Genomic DNA, 21,245 nt, shown 5'->3' with positions numbered 1-21,245 from the left:
ATGATATAAAAGATAAGGTAGTAATGCTGATAAGAACATATTACTTTCCCATACTCTGCATGTCATTTTTTGAATATATATTCCCAATGTGCAACTTGTATACACACACACTCATATTTAACAGGCTGATTTTCAATGAATTGTGTAACTTCTAATCTCTGTTTAAAACCATAATGCACTTTCCAAGACTATTTGCTTCAATAAAAACACTCAAGAAATAAAATAAATATGTACATCTTCATTTCTCCCTCCCCAACTCCTTTCAACTTGCACCAAACTCAAAAAAAATATACGCACTTTCCAAAAAAAGAAATTACCACTCCAGTTTCTCTAAATAGACAGCTCCAGCAACAGACTTGACCTGTTCAAAAGTTAGATTAATCATTCTAGAAGCACAAATTAAAGATCTATGCTTTCCTGTATCAACAACATCTATTGTTGTCCTATCTCTGTGTTCCTCCCAGAGGTGAAACACAACTTGTATACTTTCAGTTAATGGATTTTTAGCCTTAAGAAAATGTGCACTGGATACCCATACATGAATAAACTTGATTAGTATAAAACAGAACAGTGTACAAAGTGCTAAATGCTGCTAGGAAGCTACCTGCTTGCAAACATATTCCTTTCAGTGAGAAGCACATCACTAAATTTATTTTCACTAAACTGCTTTCCAGTTCCCATTAAAAGTACTAATCATAGTGTTTCTCATACACATGCCTCAGATATCATGATAGTCATTTCCCATTAATTGCCTACACCTGTAGATAGACCAGTTCCAGCTTCACCTTTGCTGGTGGAGAGAAAAACCATTAATAGTTTTACAAATGCATAAAGTAGTTTTTCTCACCCACAGAGAAACTGTCATTTTATATATATATATTTTTTAGTCTGTATGCTTGGAAAAAGAAAACAATCACTTTGTGTGCACCAGAAACCAAAATCATTAGTATACACCTCCACCTGTGTAATGCCAGGGGAAACCACCATAATTTAATAAATACATGATCAGTGCTCTTCTACATCTTCTCCCAGCAGTCCAAAATCAAACATTATAATTTGTTTATCCAGCCTTTATCTTTTTACAGTATAAACCCTAGTTATATTACAGTTAAGAAGTAGCATTGCCTTACTTTAACATGACTAGCATGCATAGCAATTACAGACAAGATACCCTAGTTCACATTTAAATTTAAAGTACCTCTGCATACTGTACAGAGCTATTTTATGATATAATGTGCAATTTACTTCACAAATGTATTATACACATATTCATAAGACCAAAAGAACTTCTTCACTTCCAGTCCCTTCATTATAAACGTTAATGACACTGGTGGAATTGTGCTTTAGAGTCCCACCACCAGTTTAACACAGCCAACAAACTTCTAATCTTTCTAACCTTTTCTTGCAGAAGCACAGTTGTCATGTCCCAACTACATCTGTTGTAAATGACACTTTCCTACTTTCACATTATCACTCATCTTCTTCCTCATTATCTTAACCACCCAGCACTGATCTCTGCTTCAACTGCAAGGTATTCCTGTTTCTTTTTTTTAATTCAGCTCCTGGACTATTTTCTGTCATTTAGTAGTTTTCATTTGAAACAATGGAAAAGGTTTTACTGTCAAATTCTATTTATTTAACAGCTGGATATAATAAACTGAACCTCACACCTGCCTTGTCATGTTCTCTGATTTCAAGGATAAGCTTGCTTCATTTCTGCATGGTGTACAGTGAATGGTCATTCTGCATAAACACCTTGGTGCTCCCATTTACAAGCAGTTTCCCTTCTTCCACAATTTTGTCAGATGCGGCTCTTTCTACTGGTATGAATGCATCATTACTATGATAGGTCTTGGCTTCCTTCTGTTGACCACATTCTGAGCATTCACATGGTGTGGCTTTTCAGTTAACGGATCTTTCTGTGGAATACCTGTCTGGCTTATTTGCACTTTCATTAAACTAACATAATCTATTCTTTCCAGTTTCTCTGGCATTGCAGCAACAAATCTCAGGTTTTCACTTCATGCTCTATCTTCAAACTCTACTGGTTTTAAACAATTCTTCTTGAAACTCCTCAAATTCAGCGTAGCAAGTCTTTTCTTTTTTCATCTCCACATTTCTGCTGTTTTATCATCTCATTTAACTAGCAACATAAAGCTGCTTCTATTTTTTCCAGCCTTTTGTCATTTGACTGTATATATCGCTCAAGTTTCCAACCTGTTGTAAGTACCTCTGAATGCATTTGCTGCATTTTTGTTCTAAATTACTGGAAGCTAACTCCTGCACAAAAGCTGAAGTCTGAACTGGCTTTTGTTGAACAGCTATAAGACTTTTCTTCATCAGAGATTTTTCTTCTTCTTTTCTGGTTACTTTTCTCTTGTTTCCTTCAGATTTCTTCTATGTAGACATCCAGGAACTTTACTGAATAACCAGTGATTGAATTTTACAAAACTGTCAGCTTCCACTGACTTCTTCACTTCTGTATTTTTTGCTCTTAACACTGGCAGAGCTCTAATGAGCCTGCTATTCAGAGTGCTGTAATCTTGGAATCTAGTATAGGTATGTATGTGTGTGGTGTATATATACTGAAGCATTCAAATAAGTGGGGAAACAAAATGTTATGAATCAGAAACATTACCAATGTACACTACTCAAGCAAATTAGCAACTATGTAACAGAACAATATTGGTGTGTGTAAAAAAACTGTTAGGAAGCACCAAAGTGCTTGTTCACTTGAACCAATTTCATTCACTTCAAGTTATGAAAGGACTTAAGGAGTTCAGGAGACCACTGCATCAGCATCAGGAACATTGTCTGTCATTCACGTACTGTGATGTAACTGACCAGCAGACTATTTATCATTTCTGTCTGGACATTACATTACTAAGAACTCTCTGAGATTTGTGCAGGCTAACATATGGCAGAAAGAACATGTGGCTTTCATGTTCCCCTTGACATAATTCTGGCCACAGTGATATTCCAGTACATGACCGTGGAGTCTTGCTGTCATCAGCTTCAGTGATACTGTCCAGTTTCCTTGATGTGTTGATGCATCATGTTCAGGGTCATACTTTGTTCAAGGATCCCACAATAGAGAGGCACCACTTTGTGTGGTTTCTCTGCCATCTCCTTCATCACTTCAGTCATGGTTGCTGTTGATTGCTCATATTGTGCAACTGAGACACTAGTTATTTCTCATGGGGTATGCGTAGTGTATGACCAGGAGGAAGATCAGCCATTTTTGGAAATGTTGGGTGCTGTCTAATGCAGGCCTGATAATAAATGTGTTCATTTGATATGCTGGAAATTTGTATACTGTTAGCCTATGGCATATGTGTGACTTTCCCCTCTCCTTTCAGCAGGGTGATTTTCCAAAGGAGAATTTAGTTGGTGTTTTGAGATTGTAGTGGTTACTAGTGCATAAATCGTATGTGTACCTGTTGTGTAGTAGCACTGGAAAAAAATAAATAAATAAAATATTGACGGTGATGTATGACATGCTCTTGACCTATGCCTCTTGACACCAGTGTGGTATCCATACATTAATAGTACATTAGTATGTCATCTATGACTATTGCAGAACAGCTTTTTTTTCTATTAAAGGCATAATTTCGATACTTTGATATTTTAAAATGGGAACTGCATCACTCTTCTTACAAGGAGAGCAAGATGATTATTGTGTATGCCACACTATGCATCCTGACTGGCAGGTGCCTCAGGATGTGCTTACACAGCTGGTCCCAACCCAGCCAAATGCACCATAACAGCCTTCCATTACACATGAGTGAATGCAGAGACCCAGATGATAGCTAAGATGGGCAGCCTTACCTCGTGCAAAGAAACATGTATTATGACATATGCATTATGGCAGCACACATGCCAGAGCCAGTGCCACACAGATGACAGTGCTATGTTGAAAGCCTGGAACATAAAGCAGCCCTGTGCAGTCAGAATATATTGTTTCAGATATTGCCACACACACTAAGTATAAAAGCATGGAATTGGTTATCTAACATTACACAGGTGACCAAGGACACATCACAGAGCAGTAAGTAGGCTATATGTAGTATAAGCCAAAATACTATTCCACGATTTTAAAAACAACTGCACAGCTTGCAGTACAGCATGGATTCCACTTGATTGACAGTGCAATTTAAGGCTGAGTTTTACCATTCATTGATACTTATACTTGTATAACTTAAAAGTTTTGAAATATTTACAGGTAGTTCTGCAGATTTGGTCTCCTTGAAGAGTTGCTCATTTTGGTTGGTTTGTGCTTATAACTTCCATACTTCATTTTAAAGGATGACTTTGCAGTCCATGCAACTGACTTCTTGTGATGCAAACTTGTGTAGAGCAGTTGAGTCTTGCCAATAAATGCATATCTTAGAATGTTATAATCTCTCTGTTTAGCTGTATTCTTCAGCTAATTTTCTCACCGAAGCTGCTTATTAAGATATGGATTTTTGTATGCATTATAATGCATTGCTGGAATTTAACTCCCTGGTAAAACTCCAAACTGACTCTCATATCCCTTATTAAAATTCAAAATTGCTCAACTGCAAACCCCAGTCTTGCTCGGGATATCGCCAGAAACAGTGTGTTTGTGAGAACAAGCCCCCTCTACCTCGCACATTAGGGCAGTGCTCTCCAAGCCCCCTGCTACATTTATATACTGACCCTGAGATCATACCATCTAAGGAAAAAGAAAAATACCCAGGATACCTCAGTCTTGGTCTTTCATGGCAAAACATCAGAATCACACATTAGTGATTGCACATTAGAGTGATAATCACAAGGCGGGTACCCCTGAATTTCAGACCCACATAGTAGCTCTCTAGGTTAAGGATTAGAATGACTCTGCAATACGTTTGCCAGTTGCATGTATGCATTTTTCAAATTATTTGGTAGGCTTTATGTGGTACTTCATTAAAGTGTGTGCTTGAATCCTCAAACAAAGTTATGTTGTATTTTTTTTCTGTGTTCATTAATAGTGCATGGATTACTGTAGTCAATTTTTCAGTAAATGTATCATGAGGAGTGTATTTTCACAACAAATGCAAAGCACTTGGATTTAACATTTTGTTTTCCTTTCCTACTTAGGTTAATGCTAGTGCTTTATTTGTTATATACTGTGGTCATGCCACCAATTGAATTGAATGTGTCGTATACTGAATACGACATTCAAGACAATGGCAGCAGTGTCAAACACAGCATACTTGGTTGAGTAAATAAATTTAGATGCAGTTTTGCAGAGGTAGCAGAGATAGCTAACATGAGGGAGGAGCTCAGAACCAGCTTGCACTGGTAGTTTAACGTTCTTCATAGCAAAATATTTAATGTCAATGTGTACAAGGTAGGGTAACCATTTCATAATCAAGGTACTTCACAAGGCCACAACAATGATCGTGCTGTCCTTGTCAGAGAGACTGAACTTATTCTCCAAGCTCCGTGTTAACACTGGGAAGTTGAATGAGATGAGCCCTTATACTGAACTCTGATGTGCCCCACTAGTTACGGACTTCTGGATCCATCCCCCCTCTGTAAGTTAAGCAGGATCACTCCTTATACTGAAGTCTGAGGCGTCTCATTAGTTAAAGACCTCTAGATCGATCAATCCTTTTTACTGCTACCTTCTGCTTAGGTTTCTTTATTTGGCTGACAGCTTAGGTCCCTAATTCTATTCTATTTAACTCCCCCAATAACCTCCTTTGGGCATAAAGGCATTCTTGAAATCATGATACTCCACATTCAAAGGGCAAAGTGTCTTTGTCCACTTCAGAGATTGTTGCTTGAGAAGTCGATCAGTTTATTAATTTTATTTATTTGCATTTGTTTACCAGCTAGGTCCAGCGGGCCTAAGGTGAGCCCATTTTCAGTGGAGGCCCAGGGAGAAAAACTCCAGAAATAACAAGTACGTACAATAGAAGATACAAAATTGTACACATTAGATGAGAGCTAAGCAAAGCTAATAAGTTTAACAGTTAGAAATTGCATTATTATAAAATATCGTGTGCTGAGATATGATTGAATACATAGGTTAGAAGTAAACATAAGAATCTTACTTGAATGCGGTTACTGTAGGAACATTGGTAGAATGCTAGACATAGCCAGTGTAATGAAGTACAGTATGTTGGAAGAGATGCAAGAGCATACAAGGGTGAAATATCACAGATAAAAAAAATAATAAAATAGGATGTTAGAAGCACAACTTCAGGTAGCAAAGTAGCACAGAATCAAGTTTTGTGAGATGTTGGAACATGTGCAGTGCCAATGAGTGGGAAAGTGTTGCTGTAACGAGTTCTTGAAGGAAGGTGCATTACTGATGGTTCTTACTGGAAGAGTTCCATTGTTTGATGATAGAAAAGAGTAGAGCATTTAGCCTGCTGACAGATTAGGTCTATTGACTTTCAAGCGGGATTGATTCTCAGATCTGAGAAGCCTGTTAGGGTGATACTGGGTGAGTATAGAGGTATATATAGAGTCAGTTGGTTTGAAAATAATTTTGTGTGCTGTAGTTAGTTTTAGGTATGTGAGGTAATTTGTGAATTTGAGCCACTTTTGGGTCTGAAGGCAGATGCAATGATGGGAGGAATATTTAGCACTGGTTACAAACTTGGCAACTTATAACTGGTCTCAAGCTTGGATTTCAAAGAGGTCTGAATATTGGTGAGAAGAGGTGCACCATATAAGAGAGAGGGAAGGAGGAAAGTGGAGGCAAGGGTTTGCTTTGTGGAATTGTTAAGGTATTGTTTGTCTGTAGAACACACCCAGTGTTTGGTGTGTTTTTGATACAATTAAGCACATGTGGATCACATCTTAGGTTTTCATCTATGATGACAGCTAATAATTTTGTGCGGGAAACAACTTCAATAATGGTCTTGTTTTGAGAGTGTATATTAAAGTTTGTCCTGTTTAGGGGAATGGATTCCATGGGTGAATAAGAGTTTAGTTTTGGTAGGACTGAGTACAAGATGGTTGTTGGTCATCCAGATTTTGGCAGATGAAAAGGTATTTTGTGTGATGTGTTGAAGTTCAGATGTGGAATTAGCAGTGCAGATGATTGTGCAATCATCTGTGTACTGTATTCCTGTAGCTTGATGTATAATGGAGTGGAGTAGAAGTTGTTGATAAACATACTGAATAGAAGTGGCCCAAGTAGGGAGCTTTGGAGAACACCTGTAGTTGTGTTAAGAAATGGTGAAAAGGAGTTCTCCCATTTGGTGGATTGTTGTCTGTTTATGAGATAGAGAACCAGTTTAGAGTTGGGTTGAGACGACTAATTTAGAGAGTTTAGTAGGGGATGGGAGATTGTATCAAAGGCCTTGGAGAAGTCAAGAAAGAGTGATGATAGAACTTTGCCTGAATCCTGAGCTCAATTCACTATATCCATGAAGGATACACCAGCTGAAGTAATACTATGGCCTGGCCTAAAGCCATGCTGTGTAGGTGGAAGTATTTGATTATGAAGTAGATATTTTTAACATTTGAGTATGAATGCATTTTTCCAAGATTTTAGAAATGGGAGAGAGAATTGTAATAGGACAGAAGTTGGGGATATCTGTGTTGTGAACACCTTTGTGAAGTGAAAGAATGTAAGCTTTTTTCCACATGCTGGGTGTGTAGGACACTTGGATAGATCTGTTAAGGAGTATGGCAATAGGGTAGGCTGCTTTTAACTGCCATTTGAAGATATTCTGAGGGTAGGTTGTCAGGTGCATTGGTGCATGGTTTGAGCTTGATGAGTAGTTTTGTTATGGTAGCAATGGGTGTAGGAGAGAAGGAAAAGTAGGTTGAAGAGGAGTAGTGTTATGTATGGGTTGCTTGGGAGGTGGAGGGTCAATTGTGCAGTTTAAGGAAAGGTGGCAGTAAGATTAGCTATTGTGTTGATGAAGTAGGGGCTGAAGAGAGCAGCAATTTTACTAGGGGCTTTGTCAGGATCTGGACATGGATTTTTCTTTGATACTGGGTTTAGCAGAGATGAGATGGAGTTCTAGAATCTTTTTGGCTTTTGTTTATGGTTATTTTGAAGACTGTGATAGTATTCTTTTTTGTCTTTGATGCCTAAGAGCTTTGCTTGATTATGGAGTTTCTTGAATTTTAAGAGATCTGACGAATTTTTATTTTCATGCTAGTTTCCATGTTATGTCTCTAGCAGCCATGATTACCTTGGTTGGTTTACTAAGCCGGATGGTGTGGTTAGTTTTCACTTTTTCTTTTTTTTTGTCGAAGAGGAGGATAGATTATTTAAGATTTTCACAAATATGGAGTTTAGATCTATGTCTTCATCATGGGGGAGAACTTTGAGTATGTTCCAATTTATTTGTTTTAAAGTATTGTTTAGGATTGTTGGGTTAAAACTTGATAGGTTTATTATTTGTTTGTATCAGTGTTGGCTTGGTATGGGAGTAGGTTTTTGTAATATATAGGCAGGCAAGTGGTCAGTGATGTTGTGAGGGAGTGTATCTGAGGCTGAGATTTTGTTTGGGTCAGACACCAGAATCCAGTCAAGTATGGAAACCCCTGTGATTGTCTCTGTTGAGTCTGGTTATATTGCCTATTAGCTGAGTATAGTTAAACAAGTTGACATTTGATGAAGATTGGTTATGGGATGCATCTAGCCAGTTAATATTTACATCACCCAGGATAATTGTTTCATTTGTTAGAAGGTTTGATGACCAGGCAAGAATCTCTTCTAGGAGAGGGATATTACCTGGGGAGATGTACAGCGAGATAATACAAGAGATCGCTGCAGTATATCTTTAGGAATGCTGTCACAATTTCAGCTATAGAAAATAATGGGATTGGATTAGTATAGGGCACTATAGTAAAGGTATTTGGATAGAGTAGAGTGACCCTGCCCCCTTTTTTTACAAGGTCTATCTGATCTTAAACAAGCATAGCCTGGTAGGAGGAATTCAGAGTCTCTTATGTAGGGTTTTAACCAGGTTTCTTTGGCAGCTATTATATCAGTTTTTTTTTGTGAGATGTTTAGGCATGGAATTCTGGGATTTAGTTTCTGACACTTGGAAGGTTAAGGGTTGTGATTGATAGGAATTTGGGTGCTGAAGAGATGAGACCTAGTTTGGGATTGAATATCACCACATTGAGTTAGTATCAATCCTGTGTGTAGGTAGAAAATGTGTGGTACTTTCCTTTTGAGCATGAGGTAGTGCTTCAAAGCTGAGTGATGGGAGTGGTTGCTTTTTAGAGGCAGGATTCTTACTTTAGTTAGTAGAAGTATGTTTGTGTTGTATAGGCTGGAGTCTATTCTGGAGTAGCTGGTAGTAACTTTGGTTTGTGTGGATGTTATAGGAAGAGGTTTTTGATACAGGCATATTGTTTGGAGAGATGTTAAATTTAGTGGGAGATAGAGAGAGAGAGAAGCACTGAGTTGGTAAACAGAGACACTATAGGTAATAGTAGGAATTAAATGTGTGGGTTTGATGATGAGTCTATACTAGGTTAGGAAAGGAGGTACAAGAGATAAAAGGAGCATGGAAGACATATAAGCAAGATTATAGACTGAGGTGGGAAACTGAAGTAATAGGACTTTAAGGATAGACCCTTAGACCAGTTACTGCATGATGTCATGTTGATCAGCTGCAAAATTGGCATAGATGGTCTATCAGCTCCTCTAGAAGAATTTTTTCATAGCAGAAAAAGCACAGAAAATGCCATAGTGGAGCAGAATACCAGTGGAAATAAAATAATAAAATCCAAAAAAGTTCCAATAAATCCACAGGATAAACCAAGGCAGATGTGATAAAACCAGTTTAATAAATGGTAAGCGTTTTCATGTTTTCCTGAGCACTTCTTCAGACCATATAAAAATACAAATTCACATACACTGCTTATATAATACATATTGCAAACTAACCTATCACAAAATAAAATCACTTAAATAATCTCCGCCTGTTAAGAAAAGGTTTTAAAGGGATGGATGTATTCAAACCTGGTGAGGCATTGATATGTAGCCTAATAATCCAACTACTCTCTCTCTGTTCTAAAATATTATTGAGAACTCCCAGTCTGCTACCAGGTTTTAGCTGTTCTAATACTCTAAACATAAATGTGTGTGTAGAGTCTGTGTCCCTCAAATGACAGGCTAGGGCATTTGTTGAATCACTCTTCCTAATAGCTAACAGATGCTCATGTATCCTTTCCTTTAACTGTCTCTTGGTCTTTCCTACGTAGAAATTTTGTGATAGGTTAGTTTGCAATGTTATATATTATATAAGCAGTGTATGTGAATTTGTATTTTTATATGGTCTGAAGAAGTGCCCAGGAGAGCATGAAAGAGCTTATTGTTTATTAAACTGGTTTTATCACATCTGCCTTGGTTTATCCTGTGGATTTATTTGAACTTTTTTGAATTTTTTCATAACCTTTGCTAATATTTAAATGAGGCTAAGGCTCTAAACATCCACTTCTGTTCTGAAACTCTCTTAGGTGCAAAGCATCTACTGGCTGGATTCTCCATTCCTGTCTCATTATTCAGGTGTCTGAGGAGAGTGTCTACCTTTTTGCCATTCATTTGAAATGTACCTCTACCTACTCTCTAATGACATGATGATTTAGACAATCTGTGCTCTGTGCAATATCTCTTTCTCTCTCCCTCTCTCTATAAAGTCCCTTAAGTTCCTTCTCAGTTTCTTTCATGTAAAGTTTATAACCTCCTATTCTTGCATAACGCACATCAGTTCATAATTCATTGAAAAGACCTACAAACTAAAGTATGTGGGTAGAAAAGATTTGTCCTTAAAGATTTGTCCTAACCCTCAAAGTTCAACTATCTTGAAGTGCATATATATAGATATAGATATATAGAGAGTATCATATGTATACCTATAGTGCAGGCAGTCCTGATGGAAAGTCAGCTAGCAAAGGAGAGTAGTAGTGCTGAAATTGAATTCATCCTCAAGTCTTGGTGAGTACCTTTGCAAGGTGGACCCTGTTTTTCACAAAATCTCACCAAGGCAACACCGATATATAGCCTGTATTTATTTAGCATATATCATGGACAGAAGTAAATCAAAAATAAAAAAAGATAGCTGGGTGCACAAGACCCGGGATAAAAAAGTGCCCAAACCTGGTGGGTGCACTGGTGCCAGGACTGGAAAAAATGACAGTGTAGAATCTTCAAAATACAGAAACATTCCTACAATGGCCAGGCTCAGGGGGAGGATGGTCCCCTTGTTGTAGAAGGAAGTAGCAGTCCACAAAAACTACAAAAATTGAATGGCCAAAGAAGAGCCATAAAGACGAAAGAGTGGACTATTGAGGATAAGAAAGAAATGATGCATTGTTACTATTATGTAAAAAGCCCAGAATTTCCAGACACAAGATATACAAAATGATTGAGAGAAATTAGAGGAAAGAAAAATACTTCTGCAGGAAAAACTGTCACAAGCTTCAAATAAAAATTTGTTTTCATTAGTACAATAGATTTTTGAAAAACAGTATATAGATCAAGAAACTTTGATTTCTTGGAAACGGAAGCATCTGAGGAAGTGAGGAAATATAAACACAAAACTAAAAGATATTTGAAAAATATAAAAAAGAAATATGGACATGGGAAAGAAAGAGAGATTTGATATGGTGCAATACTTATGCAAAGGAGAAAGCCAAGTTAACTAATGTAGAGAAGGCAGTCTCGAAGATATTCAAAGAGAAATACAGGCAAAGGCATCCAGATATGGAAAATTTCACAGTAAAAAGATTAATAGCACAAAGATGTAATGTAGAAAAGACGATTAGTAAAGCAGAAGTTAAAGAAATAGAGGTTATGGAGTGCCTGTGAAGTGAAGATTTTAATGGAGAAGGTCTAAAACAGACTATAACACAGCATGATGGAGTGAGTCCCCAGAATAAGGAAAAGCAAGAAGATCAGGAGACATTTGAAGAGGAAATATGGACAGGGGAAGGGAAAAGAGATTTAATATAGTGTAATATTTATGCAAAGGATAAAGCAAAACAAACCAATACAAAAAGAGCAGCACTAAAGATATTTGAAGAAAAATATAGGCAAAGGAATCCGGGTATGGAAAACTTTACAATACAAAAAATAAGACTAAGAGGAAAAGTAGAAAGAGAGATTAGTAATGGAGAAGTCAAAGAAATAGAAACTGAGGTAATGGAACAGCAGCAAAGAGAAGGACTCAGTGTAGAAAATCAAATGCAGAAAGCATCACAACTGGATAGAGTAATGGATATCCAAATTAAGGGGAAATCCAGTGGAACAGGAAGCAACAGGTCAGGTGCCATATCAAGATATTTTGGAGCCTTCCACAGAAAACCAGTATAAACATTCACTTGAAGTTAGACAGCAAGGAAAAGAACAGGAAACTGTGGAAACTCTGAGTAAGTTCCCAATATGACAGAACAACAGATGCCACAGGATGAAACTGAAGAGAATGTACCACAGGAAGATGCTATTGAACTTTCTATAGAATGCCTGCAGGAAACGGAAAACAAGGGATGTGCCTTCAGTATGGAAGAAAATGAGTTAAGAGAAGAGTTGCTTAATTTAATAGACAAAGACAGATATATCAAGGTCAACGAGAGAGAGAGGTTAATAAAACCCCAAAAGTCAGAAACTTGATAAAACAAATGAGCACAGTAATTAGGACAGTCCATAGAGATCCATGCGATATAACAGAAGTAAACAGACTATATTACTGTGCTGCTAAATTAATAACCAATAAAGTTCTACCACAGGAATACAGGGTAGCGAGGGGAAAAAAGGGGGCGAAAGCGAATGCCATCATGGAAATATCTAATAGGGAAAACTATAAAGCAGCTAAGACAAGAAGTGCCATTGTTAAAAGATTATAGAAGATTGAATAGATCAACAAAAATATTAAGAAAGATGTGATAAAAGTAATGCGCAGTATTAGAACAGACCAGGATCTATTATGCACTATCGGAGATAACAAACTAAAAATTTCAAAACAGGTGGAAAAACTTAGAAGATACAAAGATAAATATAAGGGAAAAGCACAAAATAAGCAATTTATTGATGACCCAAAAAAGTTTTATAGAAAACTGGGAAATAAGGTAAAAGGAAGTGAAAGACCGCCAAAAAAAAAAAAAAAAGACTTAGTTACATTCTGGAGAGGTATCTATGAAGATCTTGTGGAACATAACAAAGATGCTAAATGGATAGAAAAGTAAAAGAAAGAATAAGAAGTTTAAAGGTACAGAATATGAGATGGGATGAAATAACAGCCAGAGAGATTGAAACAAAGTTGAGAAAAGCCTTTAACTGGAAAACCCCAGGCCCAGATGCAGTACCTAACTTTAGGCTTAAAGTATTAACTTCTTTGCACGAGGATCTAGCCATGAGTATGAACTATTTATGTGCGCATCACAAACACACACTGCACTGATTAACAACAGGAAAAACAATGTTTTACTTAAGAGTGAACCTGCAAGCTACCCTAAAAATTATAGACCAATAACTTGTCTTCCGACGACGTATAAACTATACACGGGAATTGACGCCAACAGAGTTTATAGTCATTTAGAAGAAAACTCAATTATGGCAGTAGAACAAAAGGGCAATAAAAGAAAGTCATATAGAACAAAGGATCATTTGTTGTTAAACAAAGTTATAGTGTAGAACTGTAAGAAGGGGAAGAATCTAAGTATGGCATGGCTTGACTATAAAAAAGCATTTGATAGTATCCCGAATTCATGGATAAAAGAGTGCTTAAAAATGTATAAGATACCCCCTACACTGATTGACTACATTACAGTAACAGTGGCAGGCCACTTTGCAATTAAGCCATGATAAATGACAGATTATTATCCCAGGGATAAAATATCCAAAGGGGGATATTCCAGGGTGACTCTCTATTACTGTTGCTATTCTGCCTTGCCATTAATCCATTAAGCTGTTTACTTAACAGCTTAGGCCATGGCTACAATTTGGCTTCTAGAAAACAACAAAGTCTAATGACTTCTCATCTTCTGTTTGTCAATGATTTAAAACTGTATAGCTCATCAGATGATGAACTGAAAGCACAGCTGCAGGGTGTCAAAACTTTTTCAGATGATATTGGAATGTCATTTGGTCTTGATAAATGTGCAAAAGCAACCTTTAAAAAAGGAAAACTGCAGCACCAGGAGAACATCAGTTTGGGACAATAATGTGATATAAAAGAACTTGAGCAAGAGGGAGTGTATAAATACTTGGGAATTGATGAAGGATCGGCAATAAAACATGAAGAAATGCAAATGAAGCTCATTAAGCAATACTTTAGAAGACTTAAATTAATCCTGAAAACAGCATTAACATCTAGGAACAAGATCCAAGCCGTAAATCAATTTACTCTCCCTGTTCTAACTTATAGTTTTGGAGTGATTGACTGGCCCAAAAAGTGTTGGATAGACTGGATATTAAAACAAGAAGGATGCTTCATGCTCTCCAAATGATTTACAAAAATCAGTGTATACCAAGATTATATATTCCCCGTTCCAAAGGAGGTATGGTCCTCCTTGAAATTGATTATATGTATAGATCTGCAATCGTGGGACTCCACACATCTACTGACCTCACAAGATCCAAATGTAATGAAAGTTTTGAAACATGAGGAGAATAAATCTAAGATAACATCTCTTTAGCAGAAGCATATCAACATCAAACAGGAATGGAAATCAAACCAGAAGTAGATAAAAACCAGGCAGCAACTGAATGTGCTAAGAAAATATAGAAAGAATATAAAGTGAAGGACTAGATGAGAAGGCAAGAAATGTGCAAAAAACATAAATATAGTTGCAAGTATAGAAAACTTCTGGAAGAGCCTCATGTTGATCAAGAACAAATGCAGGAATGGTTAAGGAGAGGTGAATTCACATCAAGAAATGAAAGGTTAATATTGGCACCACAAGATAGTGGGATAAGTACACTCTGGTTTATAAAGTCCATTGAATGTGTGGGAAAAACAGACATATGTAGGTTTTGCAAAACCAAATTGGAAACAGCCACACACCTTGTTGCTGGTTGCGATGCCCTAATGGCAGAGGGAATGTATACTGAAAAGCATAATAATGTGGCGAGATTATTACACTGGAGATTGTGCAAACATTATGGTATTGAAGTGGCTGAAAAGCACTGGAAACATAACCCACAAAGAATCATAGAAAACGATGAAGTTTATATCACATGTGATCACCCAATACCAACAGTTCAAAAGATAGATGCTAGAAAACTGGATATAGTGGTCAAAGAAAAGACAAAAGTAGCACTGATCATTGAAATCGCCACACCTAGTGACTACAGCGTCTTCTGTACAGAGAGCCACAGAGTCATAAAATACCTTGATCTGCAGGTAGAAATGAGAGCCATGTGGAAGAAAGATACCCAGACAGTTCCAATAGTAGCAGGAGCAACTGGTCTTTTAAAAAATAATTTACAATCATATTTAGATAAGTTACCAATTCATATAACACCATACGAATTGCAGAAGGAGTCATTAATGAGCGTATTGTGGGTGCTGCGAAGAGCACTTTTGGCCAACATCAAAGAGTGAAACAATACTAATTTTATGAACTTTAATTGTACTTTGGCTTAGGAATGGGGTCCATTCCTGTCATGGTATTAGAAACCCAAAAGACTTGGAGAAATTAAAACAGGCATATACATATATGCATACATACATAGACAGATGCGCACACACACAAGGTCTACTTCACATGAGTGAAAACTCGAAATACTAAATTTCATTTGAGTGAGACTACAATACCTAAATTTCAAAATACTGAAATGTATTTGACTGAGTCTCATTATACTGAACGCTTACAGTGCTGAATTTCAAAATACTTAATTTTAAGTCATAGATGTGATGTGTGTTTCCCTTCACCTGTGACTTGCTTGTGATTAAAAAAAAAAAAAATACTGTAACTTAGTGCTGACTGTCAGAATACCAATATCAACATAAGAAAGTAGTGTTGCATTGTTTCTAAACGTGGCCATGTCTCTACATTTTTATGGGAAGTATCTAAAGTAATATGGCGGACATTTCATGTGCTCCTAGCAGTAGTGGCAGTGTGTACAGTACTGTAAGGTAAGTAAAAGGTATATGCCCTTTTCCCCCTGTAGTGCAATCCTGGAGTTAGTATATATAGTTGGGTGTAGGGGGGAGCACAGCCCACCACCTAGTTTGGTTTTATATTGTCCGGTTTCTGCTAAGAAGGTAAGTAAGTAGTTTATAAGTTTTGGAAAGAGTCATTGGTGTTGTAAGTGTGCATGTCTAAGGCTTAAAATTCAGTATTTTGAAATTCAGCATTGTAAGCTTTTGGTATAATGAGACTCAGTCAAATGAATTTTCAGTGTTTTGAAATTTAGGTATTGTATTCTCAGTAAAATGAAATTCAGTATTTTGAGTTTTCAGTCATGTGAAGTAGACCCCCCCCCCCCACACACACACACAAATATAAAATGGTTTTGAGGAGATAGGTAGAAAGGATATCTTCAGTTCATATGGAGTTGGATGACTGTAATGTAGCCAAAGGGACATGCATGGTACAAACATTTTTCTGAGTACTAGTGCAAATGTCGATAACTTCATTACCAAATGTAAATGTTGTTTCATCACATCTCTATGCACATACTCATTTAAAAGAACTATCTATTGTATTTTGTCATTTGTCAATTCTTTGGTACTTTTCTCACAGGCCTCCACCGAAAATGGACAAGTATTTTCTATTTGGACTTCCCAGTAAACAAAAGTAAATAAATAAATATCTTCAGTGATAACATGGGGAGAATTCACATGAAGCTACAAGCAGAGGTGGCACAACATTTAATCAGTTATGTGGAGATGACTGCTGTTCTACAGACTGCAACAGTAGCCTATTGGATGGGAAAGAAACCATTGCCAAGGACATACCTCTTAGCTAATCCAAACTTTTTCATATGTCCAGAAGGTTCCCTCATATTTTTGTTCTGTTCCTCATAAAACCTGGTTTTCAGGCAAATCTTTATGGATTGAAGTCACTAAATGACAGGCATTTTATTTTCAGACTTTAAATCTTTCAGAAAATGCATGCTAATGCAAAACCTGTTATTACATCAACTTTCAAGGTTTATAAGAACAATGTTGGGCATCTGTCCCTGATTTGGGCCCCCTCCCATACATATACACACACATGCATACAGTGTTTTTGGCTTTGTCCAAATTTTTGCATTCAGAGATTGAGAGTTGTTAATTGAACTACAACTTCAGCCATAACTGTTAAGACTGCAGTAGTTAAAAAGGAGCAATATTTGCCTGAACAGGACACTCCAGATAGGGCCTTGGGATGAACATCTCTTTAGATACTATTGTCCGGAGTTTACTTGGATTGGCAAATAAAGCCACAAGGAGGTAGCAATGGTTGATGGTGTCCCAGGAGATATTTTAATAGGAAATACTTTTCATGATATAGTATCTTGTGTACAATGCTGCCTCTGCATACAGCTAAGGATAGAGACAATCATGTAATCATGTAAATATGGCAGCCTGGAAGAGACCCAGATAGTGCCCACACCTCCAGCAAAGGCTGGTCATGTGGCTCTATCAGGAGGAAAGATAAATAGCAGCAATCCTGAATCTGAGCCATTGCTGTCCAAAAATATTGTAACTGGAAGAGACTATCGAGGGGAGGGTTAGCCGACAGTTGCAAACCTGATTCTGAATCACAACCGTTAAAAGATACCAAACTGAGGAAAGAGTTTAAAACAGGCTCAGCTATCAGATCCTTCCTTACATAATGTGAGGGATGTAGTTCAGGTAGTCTGTTGACTTTCAAGAACAGGGAACATGAGGTTATATTACAGAGAATGGATGTCTGCATGAGGAGGCAGGTAGAAGTGATGTAGTAGCTGGTAGTACCAAGGGTTTACCTTCTAGCCATAGCCTGTGATATTCCTTTTTCAAGCCACATCAGCATAAAGTGATGGGACTTCCTAAAGTTTTAAGAGGGTACTGCAAGAACTGAGCAAGTGCTAAGAGAGTGGCAAAGCAGATGATAAAGCTAAAAGCTACTTTGATGCCTTTTTTTTTTTTTATTGCGGAGCCATTTTAGAGATTATCCATCAACATTATGGGACCTTTGGGTACCTCAGGTGCCATAAATAACAGTTGTATGTTGGTGGCTGTAGACTGTGCTATTTGATACCCTGAGGTGTTAGGTTTGTCCTCTGCTGATGCAAAGAATATGTCAAATGCTCCCTTAGAAATCTTTAGCAGTGTATGTCTTCTGAGGGAAAACCTAACAAACTTGAGGTGCTAGTAGTTTAACTTGCTGATTTGTTTGCAAATATTTTAGAATTGCTTTACTTGGGTGATAGTGATTTGGTGCATTTATTGCTGCAACATTGAATGTAGTGTTGAGAAATGTTTTGGTTGTGTATAATCAGAAAGATCCCCCCTCACCCCTCAGCTCTTCAAGTGGAAAGCAAAAAAAAAAAACCTCCTTTCCATCTACTGGTACACCAGCCCCAAACATTCAGGTCTCCTCCTACTCCAACCCTCCTGTCACATTTCATTGTATAAAAAAGTCATTTTGTGTTTTGAACTGTAGCAAACTGCTGCCTAGTAGAAAACCAGTTATTATTATTTAAACCCTGCACAGGGTGCTATGGTGCTCATGTTTTTAGCTTAAAGAAAAAAAACACTTTTTCTTTTTAAACTGTAGCTGCTTGCTATAGGTTATATCCTGCATGGTGAGCTGAGCTATGGGGCTTGGGTATAAGTTTTATATATATATATATATATATATATATATATATATATATATATATATATATATATATATATACACACACACACACACACACACACACACACACACACACACACACATTACTTTTCTTCTTTTTTTTTTTTTACTTTTAAACTGTATTTTATACCACACACAGAATACTACAGGACTCCGGTTTGATCACAAATGCAATACCATCTTTTAAAAGCTGGTATTGCATTAAAGTGTGATCAGGATGATGGATGGCCAATTGCATCCCTTAGACATTGACTCCTGGGCAGTTGCCCCTTTTGCTCCACCCTAGCTACACTACTGCTGATTTTCTGAATAGGTAGGAATGAATCCTAAATACTCAGCAGTTCTTACTAGTCTTTTCAACAAAAGATAATCCCCATTTATTTATTTTCCTGTTCTTTGATGATTATCAAGCATAATCATAGCTGGTTCAACTATTGCCATGGGCCAGTAGTATGAAACAGTGACCTATCCCTGCAGCTCTTCACGTGAAGAGCAAAAACAACAAAAAAACACTTCACTGTAAAAAGCCAATCATTGTTCATGATCAGCTCATTACAGTTAGATCTGCAACCCCCTAGCTCTTCCATTGAAGAGCCAAAAAAAGTTCCTTCTACTGGCACACCAGTTCAGTGGCCAGATGCACTACACACAGACCCTCCCTCCTTCCACAGCCATTTCAATGCCTTGCCCCCAACCTTCTTTCAACATATTTTATTTAATTTTTTTTTCTTTTAAACTGTAGCAAACTGCTATAGTTTATACCCCACCTGCAGAGAGCACTATGGTGCTCATGCTTTAGTTTAACAAAAAAAAAAAAATCTTTTTTAAACTGTAGCAAACCGCTTGTTACAGTTTAGACCACACATGAAGTGCTGCTGCAGTGCTCAGGTTTGACCACAAATGCAATACTGGCTTTTAAAAGCTAGTATTGCATTAAAAAGAGATTGGGATCAGCGGATTGCACTCTCCCAACACTGTGTGTCCTGGGCAGTTGCCACTTTCTCCCAACACTAGCTATGCTACTGTTATCAAGCAACACTCCTGCTTACTGAAATAGTTTGCTTTACTGTTCAAGCAGTTATTTAGTCATCATAAGTAGTTATTCTGCATGAATATCTGCATCATCAAAATGTTTTAAGCTTCTGTCCTTTTCATTTATTTTATTTACATTTTTATATTTTTAACTGGGTTTACCTACAGGACAAATCACAGTTACAGAGGGGACCTGGTTAAATAAGCTCCGTAGTTTAAAAATATATATAATACAGTAGGAAAACATGAAAATAAGAAAGACACGTAGTAAAGATATCAGAAGATTTTCAGCTCTGCTGTTATTTGAGTCCCAGCAATTAGGATGCTCTACAACACTAGTCTAGCAGAAGCAAATGCTCTTCAGAAAGTCTTGAGCCTGCTAGGTCACAATATGTCCCTGCAAAGATTTATTTTTATTTATTTATGTATTTGTCATTAATTTACCAGGAAAGTCCAACTGGAGTAATATCCCGTTTTCAGCAAAGGCCATGGGAAAAAGAAGTTCTGCTTTGATACAATATGTTTACATTTAAACTAACTTATTACAAAACCTAATACAGAAGAACAACATATTAACAAAGTAAAAAAAATCAGCTTCATTTCATGCAATGTGAACTTATACATACATACATATGTAGTGTAAATATTTGAACAGAGAGAAGTTAAAAAAAAAGAAGTTGTCAGTAGTTAAAGAATTCACAAGTTGTAGTTCACAGAGATGACATTAAGTACAGTGTGTACACACTTTAGAACAGAGATGACTAGATGATATAGATGAATGATGCATATACTTTTGCCTAGGCTAAGAAATACATTAACTATGTGCAGAAAGATAGTAAGAAGTATGTTGGTGGAAGGAGGGATGGACAAATTCAGCCTGGGGTAGTGCAGGGCAAAGCCAAGTCTTATTTAGGTAGTCTTTTATTAGTAATTTAAAGTTGGAGAGGTTAGAGTAGATCCAGGGATTAGATTTTAGAATTCCATTCTTATTGGGAATAATTATGGATATACTCTAGATTATTGCCAGGTGTGTCTGTGTGTGGTTTGTGTGGAAGGTTGGGTTCCAGGCTGCAGACTGGCACACCCAAAAAATCACTACCAATCATGGCCTGACAGATGATGATCCCGTTGCCGGGCGACGGGAAAAAAGAAAGAAGAAGAAAGAGAGAGAAAAGAATAGAGACTTTGGTTATATTTTTTTTACTTTTTGCATGAGATGAGTGGATGATTGAGGAGAAGTAGTCTCTTAGGGTAGGTAGGGTGGTAGGAAGGTCAGGAAAAAAAGATCAGGGCAGTCATTGGCTTTGTGAATAATCTATGTGGAGATAAGTTGTATGTAATCTAAGTGGTGAGGCAGTCTGATCCAATTCAATTCCTTGAGGGCAAGACAGTGGTGGATGTGGTATTGCTTGTTGGTGGCAAGCTTTGTTACCTTATTATACCAC

The sequence above is a fragment of the Protopterus annectens genome, chromosome 11.part0 (genome assembly GCF_019279795.1).
Source record: "Protopterus annectens isolate FY-2018-M chromosome 11.part0, PAN1.0, whole genome shotgun sequence".
Lineage (NCBI taxonomy): Eukaryota > Metazoa > Chordata > Ceratodontiformes > Protopteridae > Protopterus > Protopterus annectens.
Note: the sequence above shows the minus strand (reverse complement) of the source record.